Below are 15,058 nucleotides of genomic sequence, written 5' to 3' on the forward strand. Positions count from 1 at the left end.
GGTATTGGGTTTCCCAGGTAGTTGGGTATCTAGGCTGGGGGGTGGGGAAAGGAAGTGGTGCCTGTCAACTACTTTGTTCCTGGAGGAATCCCCCACCAAGCTCTGTCCCTCCAGGACATACTCTAAGATGAATAAACAACTCTCCCTCCCATATACCCCAGGTGTTTTTCAAACTGCTGGTTCTATGCTGAATCTCTGCAGGCTACTTGTCCTGCTATCTCCTTAAGTGTGGGGACTCAGCTTCTCACCTTTCTGGCTCTCTAGGGGACAAGCTGCTGATTTTTAAAATTCTAGGTTTTAAGTCCTGCTCCTTGTAAGAACTCAGGAAATTCAGCCCCTCTGGTTTTCAAAGCCAAATGTTATGGGGATTCATCTTCCCTGTGTGGGCTTCCCTGGTGTGAGGGTCTGTTTCCCTCTCCTTGCCCACAGCTCCCTCCCAGCCAAGGACATGAATCTGTTTAGCACCCAACTGCTTCTCCTTCTCCGCCATTCCTACCCTCTTCTATGTCGCTTGTCTATGTTTCTTGTCTATGTTTAGCTGTGGAGAGTCTGTTCTTCCAATCTTCAGATAATTTTTTCAAGAGTGTGGTTTTTTTTAAATTTAAAACAAAAGGTAGAACTGATTTCCTCATGAATTAAAATATAGAAGTTCAATTATCAGTTTTAAATATTGTGTCTCAAAAATTAAACTCTACTCATAAACTGATCAATATATGGCCCCATGTTCATTAAAGGACTTATATTAAACACTTTATTATTCAATATAAGTGTCACAAAATGAAACATTTGGAATGTGGAATACATTTACATTCCAAGTATCACATTGCCAATATTAAAATTGTGAGACTGAGTTAAAATGTTATTATTAAAATTAGTCCTAGTGTAGGTAATTATTTAAAAGAATTATAATATCATCAAGGGTAATTAGATAGGTGGGAAAATCAATTATATAAGATCCCTCATGTAAAGTTTTAAAATGAGAAGAGTAGTTGGTGTATATCCAGTAGAAATGTACCTGGTTCTTAGGCAAGACGAAAGCGCCAAGGTAATTCCTGCCAAGATTTATGTAAAATAAAATTACATGATATCTAGTTGTATCATAATGTTGACATAATTAAGAGAGTTTAATCTTTTGGAGTAAAAGACAAAAATATTTAAAAGCATGTAGCATTTTATGTAGGTACCTTATGACATACAATATGAAGATAATCAGACTGAAAAGCTGATAGAAAATGTTCTTTAAATGAATAGTCTCTATTAACATGCCCTAAACCCTGCAGAGCAAAAAGCCCTCTTTTATGTCAATATATTTTGCATTTGAATGAAAATATTTCACTAGAGGTATAATAATTGTATATAACAGAATTGTAGGCCCTCTGAGTTGAAAGGGACCTTGCATATTGTCTGATTGAAACCTTTAGGTTGCTAAGGCAAAGCAGGAGCTCTGTTTGACTTTCCCAAGGCCACAAAGCAGATCTGGGACTGGAATCTAGATTTTTTTTTCTTTCTCCTGGTCCAAAACTCATTCCTCTGTAAGGTATTGCTTTACATTTGAGAAAGAAGTGCAATTTTACAAAGCACTCAAGACTTTTAGAAGTCAAATTAAACATAAAGATGACAATTTCCAGAATGCTAAACATATAAGTGCTCCCCTTACACTGATTGGCAATGAAGCATGGTTATAAAAAAAAAATCTATCTTTCATAAGACCATTGCATCAATTCACCTTTATTCCCCAAAATCAATTAAAGCAAACTCTTTCCTTATTTTGATCTGGATGATCTGTTGGGAAACAAGACACATGTTCAGTGAAACTTTTTCAATTTTAGTCAATGAAATAATTGACCAGTTTTAAGAAAGCAATTGCATTAACCATTTTAAAGATCAGTATTTGAATCAATTCACCTGTATCCAAATCCATTGTGAAGATGACTGAAATGATTGGAATGACTACATTTTGATTCATTTTAGTGGAAATATATACTCATGACTGAGGCTTAATCTTGTCCTATGTCCTTGATATTCCTCTGAAATTCACCTATTTATGAACATGGTTTCATGTTTTTACAGTCCCCCACATTTCTCTTAAATTATATTTCAATTTCTTTGACATGTCCTCATATACTGGCTTTTCAAAATTTACTAGAACTTTATCCTAGATTGACGACCATCCCTCCTATCCTCCCCCTCCAACACACAAAACATTCTCAAGAATATTTAATAACAAAGTCAGTTAAAATACAGATGCTTGTAGATACCTAGTTACCCTCACAAGTTAAGTGGCTCACTCTACTATGTGCATTTTAAGGTTATTTGAGAATAGTCAAAACATCCTAAAATGTTAATTCAGTAAATGTCAAATGTTTTCCTCGATATGCAATTGTAAGAAAGCACTCCAGGGATAGGTTATACCCAGAAGCCTTAAAGGTAATCCCTTAGAAGTTGCTGTTATGGATTAAATTATGATCCCTCAATAATTCATGCATTGAAGTCTTAACCCCCAGTGTCTCAGAATATGACCTTACTTGGAAATAGGGTCATTGCAATTGGAATTAGGTAAGATGAGATCATTACAGTAAACCCTAATATGACTGGTATCCTTATAAAAAGGGGAAATTTGGACATAGAGATAGGTATGCATAGAGGGAAGACAATGTGAACATATAGAGGGAGAAGACAGTAATCTATGAGCCAAGGAGAGTGGCCTGGAATAGATCCTTCACTCATAGCCCTCAGAAGAAACCAACCCTGCTGACACCCTGATCCTGAATTTCTAGCCTCCAGAACTGTGACACAATACATTTCTGTTGTTCCAGCCACTCAGTTTATGGTACAACAGCCCAACCAAATGAGTATAGTTGCCTATTTGTTTCAGACAAAACCCAAATACTTTAAAAGGTCACTTAAGTAGACATTATATTGATTAATCAAAGATCATAAAAGAAGTGACACCTGTTAAGACCTTTAGTGTATATGGTAGGTTTTTTAGTTTAACTAAGATCTCTAAATGGACTGAGAAATTTAGTTGAACAAAAGCTCAATTTCTTAACTAATCTGGTTTTATAATTCAAAATATACTTGAGGATCCCCTAAAAACCATACACTAGGGATAGAGTGATAAACAAAAATCAGCTGTGATCTCTGCTCTCATGAAGCTTATAGTCATGTTGAATATAACTCTGTGTGTGTGTCTGTGTGTGTGTGAATGTGTGTGTGTATGTACGCATGTGTGGATTTTTAAGGTGAAGACACCAAGGCATGGAAAGGAACAGACGAAAACTTAAGTACTCATATACAAATTATTTCATTTAATTTTCACACAATTCTATGAGATACTCATTATTATCTACGTTTTAGAGATGAAGAAGCTGAGGCACAGAGAAAGTAAGAAACTGAGTAGTGGAACTGAGATTCAAACCTGGACCTACTCATGTTTCACTTTGGCTTTGTTTTTTTGGCAGTGGCTTCCAACTGCTCTGGATTTTCTTAGGGTGCATCTTGCTTGGGTCATGGTTGATATTTTGGACTCTGTACATTCCCTCAGCCATCCCTCAACAGAATGACTAGGAGGAGGAACTCCCAACAAAGAAAAAAACCAGAGACAATGGTCACTGCCACAGAAATAATGGATATGGATATAAGCAAGATATCAGAGGTAGACTTCAGGGTAGCAATTATGAAGTCAATAGCTAGGCTTGAGAACACCATTAGTGACAATATAGAATCTCTAAGGGCAGAAATGAGATCTAATCAGGCCAAACTTAAAAATGCTATGAATGAGATGCAATCTAAACTGGATACTCTAACAGCCAGGGTAAATGAGGCAGAAGAACGAATTAGTGACCTAGAAGATAAGCTGATCGAAAGGAAGGAAGCCTAGGAGGATAGGGATAGGCAGCTAGAAGCCCATGAGAACAGACTTAGAGAGATCAATGACACCATGAAACATTCCAATGTCAGAATTACTGGGATCCCTGAGGGGGTGGAGAGAGAGAGGACTAGAAGGTATATTTGAGCAAATCATAGCTGAGAACTTCCCTAATCTGGGGAAGGAAACAAGCATTCATGTCCAAAAGGCAGAGAGGACCCCTCCCAAGATCAATAAATATAGACCAACACCCCAGCATATAATAGTGAAATTTGCAAATCTTAGAGCCAAGGAAGTTATCCTGAGAGCAACTAGGGGGAAGAGATTTCTTTCTTACATACAGAGGGAGGAACATCAGAATAACATCAGACCTGTCTACAGGGACCTGGCAAACCAGAAAGGGCTGGCAAGTCATTTTCAGTGTGCCAAATGAGAAGAACATGCAGCCAAGAATACATTATCCAGCAAGGATGTCATTCAGAATGGACAGAGAGACAAAGAGCTTCCAGGATCAGCAGAAACTGAAAGAATATGTGACCACCAACCCAGCCCTGCAAGAAATATTAAGGGGGATTTTATAAAAGAAGAAAGACCCCAAGAGTAGTATAGACCAGGAATTTACAGAGACAATCTATCGAAACAGGGACATTATAGGCAATATGATAGCAATAAATTCATATCTTTCAATAGTTACTGTCAACATGAATGGCCTAAATGCTCCCATGAAATGGCACAAGGTTTCAGATTGGATAAAAAGACAGGACCCATCCATATGCTGTCTATAAGAGACTCATTTTGAACCTAAAGACACCTCTAGATTGAAAGTGAGGGGATGGAGAACAATTTATCCTGCCAACGGACCTCAAAAAGAAAGCTGGGGTAGCAATTCTCATATCAGACAAATTAGATTTTAAACCAAAGACCATAGTAAGAGATGTAGAGGGACACTATATCATATTTAAAGGGTCTATCCTACAAGGAAATATAACAATTTTAACTATCTATGCCCCCAGCATGGGAGTAGCCAACTACATAAGCCAACTATTAACCAAAATAAAGAATCACATTGATAATAATACATTAATAGTAGGAGACCTCAACACTCACTGTCAGCAATGGACAGATCTTCTAAGCAGAAGATCAACAAAGAAACAAGAGCTTTGAATGACACATTGGACCAGATGGACTTTGTAGATATATACAGAACATTCCACCCTAAAACAACAGAATACTCATTCTTCTCGAGTGCACATGGAACTTTCTCCAGAAAAGACCACATACTGGGTGACAAATCAGGTCTCAACCGATACCAAAAGACTGAGATTATTCCCTGCATATTTTCAGACCACAATGCTTTGAAACTTGAACTCAATTACAAGAAGAAATTTGGAAGGAATTCGAACACTTGGAAGTTAAAGAGCATCCTGCTAAAGAATGACTGGGTCAACCAGGAAATTAAAGAAGAACTTAAAAAATGCATGGAAACTGGGGCGCCTGGGTGGCTCAGTTGGTTGAGCAACTGCCTTCGGCTCAGGTCATGATCCTGGAGTCCTGGGATTGAGTCCCGCATCGGGCTCCCTGCTCAGCAGGGAATCTGCTTCTCCCTCTGACCCTCCCCCCTCTCATGCTCGCTCTATCTCATTCTCTCTCTCAAATAAATAAATAAAATCTTAAAAAAAAAATAAAAAAAAAATGCATGGAAACTAATGAGAATGAAAACATATCTGTCCAAAATCTATGGGATTCTGCAAAGGCGGTCTGAAGGGAGAAATACATAGCCTTTCTCTAAAAAGTAGAAAAATCCCAATGCACATGCTAACTTTACACCTAAAGGAGCTAGAGAAAGAACAGAAAATGAGGCCTAAACCAAGCAGAAGAGAGAATAAAGATTAGAGCAGAGATCAATGAAATAGAAACCAGAAAAACAGGAGAACAAATCAAGGAAACTAGAAGCTGGTTCCTTGAAAGAATTAATAAGATTGATAAGCCTCTGGCCAGACTTATCCAAAAGAAAAGGGAAAGGACCCAAATTAATAAAATCATGAATGAAAGGGGAGAGATCACAACTGACACAAAGGAAATAGAAAAATGGATGAAAGACCTCAATGTGAGAGGAATCCATCAAAATCTTAGAGGAGAAGATAGGCAGCAAACTCTTTGACATCAGCCACAGCAACTTCTTTCAAGACACGTCTCCAAAGGCTAGTGAAACAAAAGCAAAAATGAACTTCTGGGACTTCATCAAGATAAAAAGCTTCTGCACAGCAAAGGAAAGAGTCAACAAAAGAAAGAGGCAAACCACAGAATGGGAGAAGGTATTTGCAAATGACATTTCAGATAAAGGGCTGGTATCCAAGATTTATAAAGAACTTCTCAAACTCAACACCCACAAAACAAATAATTCAGTCAAGAAATGTTCAGAAGACATGAACAGACACTTCTCCAAAGAAGACATACAGAATCACAGTTAACTAAAATTAACAAGACAGGAAACAACAAATGTTGGCCAGGATGTGGAGAAAGGGGAACCCTCTTACACTGTTGGTGGGAATGCAAGCGGGTATAGCCACTCTGGAAAACAGTATAGAGGTTCCCCAAGAAGCTAAAAATAGAGCTACCCTATGACCCAGCAATTGTACTACTAGGTATTTACCACAAAGATACAGATGTAGTGAAATGAAGGGACACCTGTACCCCAATGTTCATGGCCGCAATGTCCACAATAGCCAAAACTGTGGAAGGAGCCAAAATGTCCTTTAACAGATGAATGGATAAAGAAGATGTGGTTTATATATACAATAGAATATTACTCAGCCATCAGAAAGGATGAATACCTACCGTTTACAAGGACGTGGATGGAACTGGAGGGTATTATGCCAAGTGAAATAAATCATCAGAGAAAAACAATTATCATACGGTTTTACTCATGTGGAATATAAGAAATAGCACGGAGGATCATAGGGGAAAGGAGGGAAAACTGGGAAGAAATCAGAGAGGGAGACAAACCATGGGAGTCTTGACTCTAGGAAATAAAATGAGGGTTGTGGAAGGGGAGGTGGGTGGGAGGATGGGGTAACTGAATGATGGGCATTAAGGAGGGCACGTGATGTGATTAGCACTGGGTGTTATATGCAACTGATGAATCATTGAGCACTACATCTGAAAATAATGATGTACCATATGTTGGCTAATTGAATTTAAATAAAAAATATATATATAGTGCAAACAGCCCTAGGCACGAAGTCAGCAGTCCTGACATCTTTGTGTGTCATTTTCTTCTTGTGCTGGTTTGTTGTGTGACCTTTGGCAAACACTTGAACACTTAGCGTTCTGGCCCTTTCACCTATGAATTGAGTGTCATGCTAGGGCATGGGTGCCAGCAGGGCAAAGGTCTTTAAGTTAGCTGGGAGAAGGAGTCTGCCCTGCGGAAGGGACAGAGGTGCTAATATTACCAGGAAGTTCTTATAAGGGGATAATACTTCACCTATCCAATTCAAAGGGCACTTATGAAGAGGGTCACATGAAACTGGGTAAGAGGAAGTACTTTAAAAAGAATTAACTGTAACTTTTTAGAAATGAAGAGGTAAGATAATGACTTTTCTTCTGACACTGTACATGCTGTATATCAACAATGCAAAACCTACTAGAAACTCTAGCCTAATCTAAAATTTCATTTTTTCTTTGAAAACCTTTCCAGATTTTCTTTATATACTCATTCTTATAAGCTATCACTTCTATGCAGACAACCCTCATATCTATGGTAACCATAACTTTTATCTGGAGCTACAGATTGACATTTTCACCTACCTTTGGATTATCTCCATTTGGATGCTTATGTACACTGCACACTCAGCTTCATTAAATAAGTCATTGTCTTCTGCATCAAACTTTTAACTACAAATTATTTCTTCTCTTAATACCTCAAATATGTAACAATGGGGTTAGTTTAGACTTTTTAAATCCTGTACCAAATCATTCTTTTTTTATTCTTATGTTAATCCCCATACATTACATCATTAGTTTTAGATAAAGTGTTCCATGATTCATTGTGCATAACACCCAGTGCTCCATGCAGAATGTGCCCTCCTCAATACCCACCACCAGGCTAACCCATCCTCCCACCCCCCTCCCCTCTAGAACCCTGTTTGTTTTTCAGAGTCCATCGTCTCTCATGGTTCGTCTACCCCTCCGATTTCCCCCGCTTCATTCTTCCCCTCCCGCTACCTTCTTCTTCTTCTTCTTCTTCTTCTTTTTTTTCTTAACATATATTGCATTATTTGTTTCAGAGGTACAGATCTGAGATTCAACAGTCTTGCATAATTCACAGCGCTTACCAGAGCACATACCCTCCCCAGTGTCTATCACCCAGTCACCCCATCCTTCCCACCCCACCCCCCACTCCAGCAACCCTCAGTTTGTTTCCTGCGATTAAGAATTCCTCATATCAGTGAGATCATATGATACATGTCTTTCTCTGTTTGACTTATTTCACTCAACATAATACCCTCCAGTTCCATCCACATCGTTGCAAATGGCAAGATCTCATTCCTTTTGATGGCTGCATAATATTCCATTGTATATATACCACATCTTCTTTATCCATTCATCTGTTGATGGACATCTTGGCTCTTTCCACAGTTTGGCTATTGTGGACATTGCTGCTATAAACATTGGGGTGCACCTGTACCAAATCATTTGTCAATTTCTCTACGATCAAATACTATATCTCTTATTCTTACTCTCATCCTCTCCTTTCCATTCCTTTTGCAACCATTTTTTATTTCAGTCCATCATTACATATTATCAGGATTATTGTAAGGCCCCTCTCTGTTCACCCATCTTTCAACTGTTTCTAATCCATCTTCCATAACCCTGGAGAGTAATGTCAAACACTTTTCTGGTTAATCCCCTTCAGTGGGTCCCTATTGCCCACTAGATAGAATATAGTTCAACAAGGCTTTTCATGATCTGGCTCTAACCAGCCTCACATTTCACCACTTCACTGGAAATATGTTTCAGTCATACTAACTACTTGTCGTTCCTCTAATCTGCCATGTTGTCTCTTGCTTACATATGTTCTCCTCTCTCTTCTTGGAATACTCTTCATGTCCTCTTATTTATTCATTTTTTTCTGCTTTGCTAACTCCTATCTGGCCTTCAAAATAACTTAAGTTATCACCACCTCCAGGAAGCCATCTTTAATATCCTTTGTGTTTGCATGACTCCTTTAACATAATACTTTTATATTCTATTACAATTGTTGATTAACTTCTCTGAATCCTTCACTAGACTGCAGGCTCCTTGAGGACAAGGATTTTGTCTCATTCATCTTTGTATCACATAACCTAAGAGAGTGCTTTCTACAATTAAATAAACAAATGGATATAAACTTTATCATTAAGATTCTGACCAGTATACCATAGGGCAGAAATTGGAACATATGTAACTCAAACACTGAGGTTTAGGTTAGGGAAGCACAGTAATTTTCTAGCATCAAAATATCAGGGAAGACAAGGCAGAAAGGAATACAGTGTGGTCATGATTAAGGCCCAGGTGATGGGATTAATATACTAGGGACATGAACAAAAGCCAAAATCATTAATCAAAGTAAAAAATGTAATCTGGGCAAGACCGAGATTGTGAGTACCAAAACACAGAGATAAGGCAGGGAGGTTGTTAGTGAATCAGTTAAGGCCCTCTGGTGTAGGTGAGAAGTCTTAAATAACAGATCAGCTCTTGAGTGGGAGTATGCAAAAAATGTACCATGCCTGGCTTCTGGGCTTCTCATATGACAAGCATTAAGTTAGACAGAAAATCTCAGTGACTCTGAGTTAGATCTGGATATCTGGAAGTTGCAAATATACACTACACTGTATATACAAATATACATACACTATACTACATTAACCACATTTGCATTCAGCATTGCTATGCAAGGATCAGACCAAAATGTTCCTATTTGTGAAAGCAGAGTATGATACAACATGTAGTTAAAAAAAATCAAAATTGTCATATTAGATTGGCCTTTAAAAGCTTATTTTAATGGCAATTTTCATGGTTAATAAAGCCATTAAGTACCCAAAAGGAGTGAATTTATGTACCTTACATTTTAGCTTTAATGTGTAAATCAATATACAATTGATTTAATTAAGGAAGTTGCAGATAGGTTTTTCACAAGACTCTCTTTACATTTGTAAATATTTCAACTCCCAAGAATTTTGCAATAAGTAGTGTGACTTTTATGAATTTTAAACAATTTTTTAAATAACTGTGAACTGATTCTATATTAGTATAGATCAGAACATTTTGGAATGTGTTTCTTAGGCCTGAAACTTTTTCATTTTGCTCTCTGTTACTTTTCCTTCACTAGACATGCTTTTTAAGCAATCATATTAGCCTAATTAACTTTCTGTTTCTTCCAAAAAGGCTCTTTTTTTCTGTGGAAAAGGCAACAGCTCTTCTACCATGGGGAGATATAGTAACAGTAAAATGTGTAAATAAAGTTACTTGAGTAATTTTTGAAAGACACATTTGATAGCTCTTGGAAAATGCCAATATAGTCTGTCAAACTGCAGTAAAATTTGACTCATCTGTTGTAGTATTTTATTCATCATGTTTTGTGTTCTCCTTAGAGTATAAATAAGCTCCTTGAAGGCAGGGGTTATGTTTGGTTTATACTGTGTATCACAATTCTTGGCACAAAACTGGTACTCAATAAATATTGACTAAATGAATGTGGCTTTAAAACTGGTACTCAATAAATATTGACTAAATGAATGTGGCTTTACATGACAGTTTTGCCAGTATAACGAAGACTGGCAATTCACTTATTTAACATTCTTCATATTCTACCTCCACAATATTTATAACCTATTGTTCTTCCTCTAACTCTTTAAGTATTAATGCCCAAATGGAAATTTATATGACCGAAGGCTAAAACCATCAAATTTGGATTAAATCTTAGTCATTCATTACAGTGAGTAATTTTCTGAAAATCTTTATTTTAGGCAATATGCTTTTACTAGGCACAAAATATATATAATTAGTATATATAATATAATTTGAAATACCAATAACCTTTAAAGAAAATATTATGTTTCCTTTCCTTTCCTTTTTAGAACTTCTTTTTTAGAAGCATGGAGCCTCTGGGGGAAAATGGGTCATCTGCTGAATTTATAGGCTTGAAAATGAAAGCAATCTTGAGGAATCATCCAGGACATTTCTTGGACACGCACAATAATTTTTTCAAATAGTTCAGGACAATTTGTATTAATATTACTTTGAGAAATTCCTCTTGCTGAACAAGTTTCTTTAGTACCCCAGTCTAAAGTTTACTAGAAGTTCTTGTTTATGTGCCATGTAAAAACTTTCTGGGAAAATGCCAACTTGTTTTCTATTTTCTATTTTCAGTGAAGATAGAAAAGAAATTGGCCAGGCGTGTTTTTTTTTTTTTTTTTAAACAATGCTTTATATCATTGATGGAAACATTGAAATTATTCTCAGTCTTCTTGGCTTTGGTTAAATTATCTTCACTTGTATTCTTAACCCTATGCCTTTGCTTTTTCTGCCCCCACTATCTGGAATACTCACTTATTACTCACCATTTCTTCATTCATTCTAAAGGTGGTTATTGGAATTTGAAGTCACTGCTTAAAACGAGAAAAAGAAAAAAAAAGATAAGCCGCAGGTCTGCTCTTGGTGAAGAGTTTGCAATTTAATATGACAAAATTAAATGATAATATAAGTCAGGGATTGACAAACTTCTGCCCATGGATCAAATCAGCCTGTCTTCAGTTATCATAATAAAGGTTTATTGGGATACAGCCAAACTTATTTATTTGCATATTGTCTATGGCTACTTTTGGCTTACAACAACAGAGTAGAAGAGTTGTCACTGAGACTGTATGGCTTGCAAGGCCAAAACTATTTAGTTTCTGACCCTTTATGGAAAAAGTTTGCTAATCCATGACTAAGGTAGTAAATGATTAAGGTTTAACTGAGTGGTCAAGATTTAGTAGGTACAAGCAGAAAGTGGTAGAAGCATGCACTAGAATGTGAGGAAGGACCAGCCCCCCCACTCCCCAATCCAATCTATAACGAAACAATATCTTTTAGAAATACAATAAAAATAAATCGGTAGACAAATGAAACCAAGACATACAAAATACAAGCCCAAAGGTTTTAATATTAGATTAAATCAATACAAAATTAATCTGTCAAATTGCAATAAAAGTTTCTAATTGCCCACCTCTTAGTTTTGGTACTTCTCTTATCATGGCCCCATAACAAACAGTTTGCATATGGGCACCAGTTTAAGGATCATAGTTGGAGTAACAATTGTCTAAAAAATATCTAAATAAACCAATCTTTGTTTTGTTTTACACACTAGGTTAATGCAAAATTTGCTGTCAGGTTATGGTCAATAAGACTTGCAGGCCTGTGATATAGTCTGTCTCTTTTTGTAATTATGATCTGATATATTGTGTTGATGTAATTTAGATCTGAGATGACAATTTTGTTTCTCTTACTTTCACGAGTTTGTCAGTATATTAAGAATGGGCTCATTCTAGCCAAGCTAATATGACAGTATTATTTTTTAGTGAAAAATAATTGTTGCAAGCATGTCTTCATGGACAGCACATTTTTTTCCCCTAGTCAACAAACCTACATAAGAAGTTAAATCATATATTCTATATCTTGATTGTGGTGGTGGTTATACATCCTTATGTGCTTGTCAAAACTCATAGAACTATACCTCTAAAGGGGGTTATTTTTACACTAGGTTATTCTGGAATAAAAGTAACTTTTAAAAATGCATATCATAAGGCATCCTCCACTGGAGTTTTTTGTTCAGTGGGAAGGGCATGCTGGGGCCAATGAGGTTATATGTGACATCTATTGGCTGGAAGCACCTGCACTCTCTTCACATGAAGTGTGCTTTGCCTTAGGGAATATAAATATTTAAGTCCAGCACCCAAGCCTCTCTCTCCTCAGGAAGATACTGTTTGGATAAAGCTAGCTCTAGCTTTTGAGATTTATTATCCTTTTTTTGCTCAATCCTTGAGCTATAGACCAATTCAGTTAGGATGTAAGTCAAGTGTTGGAGGCCTGTGAGTCATTCTGTCTATGTAAGGTGACTTTGCATGTTTCTGTTCTGATCTGTTTTGTAAAATTTCCTCATTTATGACCAAGTTCTTGTGGTAGAGGTGGACGTTGCCAAGAGATATCAGAATGTAGACTGTAGATAAGTGGTAAGAGTATTCAGTGGGGGAAGAGGACAGTAGGTGCTATAGCTGTGAAAGTTTCATGGAAGAGATGGGATTAATATGGCTATCCATGCTTAGGATTTGTAGAAAGTATTCTAGATGGGAAATCTGAGGCATACTGCTTAAGCCAATCTAGCTGGACCAGAGGATTACCTTTGAGATATAGTGTGTGGGATAAGGCGAGAAAAACAGATTTATCCTGTTGACAATGAGAAACCATTATAAATTTTTCATAAGGGATGTATAATCCTTATTAAAAATCTAGCTAAAATCTTTTGCATGATGCTGTCCAGTTTTCCTAACACCATTTGTTGAAGAGATTTCCTTTTTTCCTTTGGATATTCTTCCCTGCTTCATCAAAGATTAGTTGACCATACAGTTGTGGGTCCATTTCTGGGTTTTCCATTCTGTTCCATTGATCTCTGTGTCTATTTTTGTGCCAGTACCATACTGTCTTGGTCACTACAGCTTTGTAATATAACTTGAAGTCCAGAGTTGTGATGCCTCCAGCTTTGCTTTTCTTTTGCAAGAATGCTTTGGCTATTCTGGGTCTTTTGTGCTTCCATCCAAATTTTAGGATTGTTTGTTCTATCTCTGTGAAAAAAAATCTGTTGGTATTTTGATAGGGATTATATTAAATGTGTAGATTGCTTTGGATAGTATAGACATTTTAAAAATATTTGTTCTTCCAACCCATAAGCATGGAATATTTTTACATTTCTTTGTGTTGTCTTCAATTTCTTTCATCAGTGTTTTATAGTTTTCAGAGTAGAGATCTTTTACCTATAGATATTTTACCTCTTTAGTTAGATTTCCCACTTGTTCAAGCTTAAAATTAAAGTTCATTATGTAAAAGACTTTTCTGTGTGTGTGCTCTGTTTTTCTGACTAGACCATGAGCTCTATGGGCAGAAAATCTCTTACTTTTGTTTGTCCCAGAGTGTGCAGTTCTTACTGAATTATTTGGAAAGCGTTCCTTATCCCTTTAACTCATTGCAGATTTATAGGTTGGTCTTTTAAGCAACACTGGATTTTTTATCCCTTTCTTGAATATTTAGTCTGAATCTTGTAATCTGGAAAGTTGCCTAATAGTTCCTAGATAATATACTCTAGTTTATACAAGCCATTGTCATGCCTTTTTTTTTTAATAGAGATGTGGTGATGACTAATGTTTATTTTGAGTTTATACAATCTTAAGTCTTTGGCAAGGGATTTAGATATTTGTTGTGAAACACAATCTTTGGAAACTTACCATAAAATGTTCTCTGAATGTGGAAACTATGTTATGAAAGACTGGCACCCTGTGGAATAAAGTAGATACCCCATGAGGTTTGTAACAAAATTTGTAGTTGTTTCCCAACTTGTCCTGTGGAACGACCCTGTTATATCTCACAATGGTTACTCTCAGTTGCCAAGCTTGAGTGGTAATCAGAAAATTTTGTGCCAACATAAATTTTGATGGGTCATTTTTAGGTTTGGAAAGCCATAAATAATCTACCGAAGACTTTCTGTCCTTTAATGAGGAAAAGGAATGGAGAGAAAGTTGTTACTAGAGTTTTCCATTTCAAAAGTGCCCTACTCTTACACCCCTTCCTCCCCAGTCCTGTGCTGAGTGAACCTCATGTATGCTCAGAACACCCTGCAATTATTCCTTCAAAGTGCTTATCATTGTATTGCCAATGTGGGCATATGTGGCTAATTGTTCCACACCGTGTAAGCTTTTTCAGTGGCAAGGACTGATTCTTAGTCATCTCTGTATCACCAATGAGCTAGTGGAGTGCCTGATGCATGTTGGCAGTTAATGAATATTTGCTGAATTGAACTAAGACTAATAATAGCTAATATTGAATGCACTTACTTTGTACCAGGCACTGTTTTAAGAAGTTCACAAGTATTAATCCTCCCTACAATCCTGTTCAAATTAT

The sequence above is a fragment of the Neomonachus schauinslandi genome, chromosome X (assembly GCF_002201575.2).
Source record: "Neomonachus schauinslandi chromosome X, ASM220157v2, whole genome shotgun sequence".
Classification (NCBI taxonomy): Eukaryota; Metazoa; Chordata; class Mammalia; order Carnivora; family Phocidae; genus Neomonachus; species Neomonachus schauinslandi.